Here is a 476-nt window from a genome sequence, read left to right on the forward strand (position 1 = left end):
TGTCGATTTGTTTCTTAATACACCTCCAGAAGAGTGTTGTTTATACATATCTTGTTTAGATTAGGTGGGGCTTGATTTTGAAAATTTTTGAAACTGAGTAGAGATAATTACTATTTCGTGGGAATTTTTTGTAGAACAATATAAAACAGGAGCAGATTATATTACATTCAAGAGTATAAATAAAAAACAAGTTTTGGATTCAATGTGACAACCTTTATTAATGCAATAATATTGCCACATTTCCGGGATTGTTATTATATATCTTCTAATACCAGATATATCTTATGCTAATAAAAAATTTCTCCAACTAACACCAAAAATTTTAATAGTTTAAATCCGAAATCATCGTGGAATCAAGCAATGTCAAGGTGAGTTTCGCTTATAATAATTGATTCTTCTAATTAGCATATTTATATACAGAATGGCAATTTAATAACTTGAGATGACTATATATTAGGAACAGAAACGAAAACTTG

This window comes from Anthonomus grandis, chromosome 2 (genome assembly GCF_022605725.1).
Source record: "Anthonomus grandis grandis chromosome 2, icAntGran1.3, whole genome shotgun sequence".
Classification (NCBI taxonomy): Eukaryota; Metazoa; Arthropoda; class Insecta; order Coleoptera; family Curculionidae; genus Anthonomus; species Anthonomus grandis.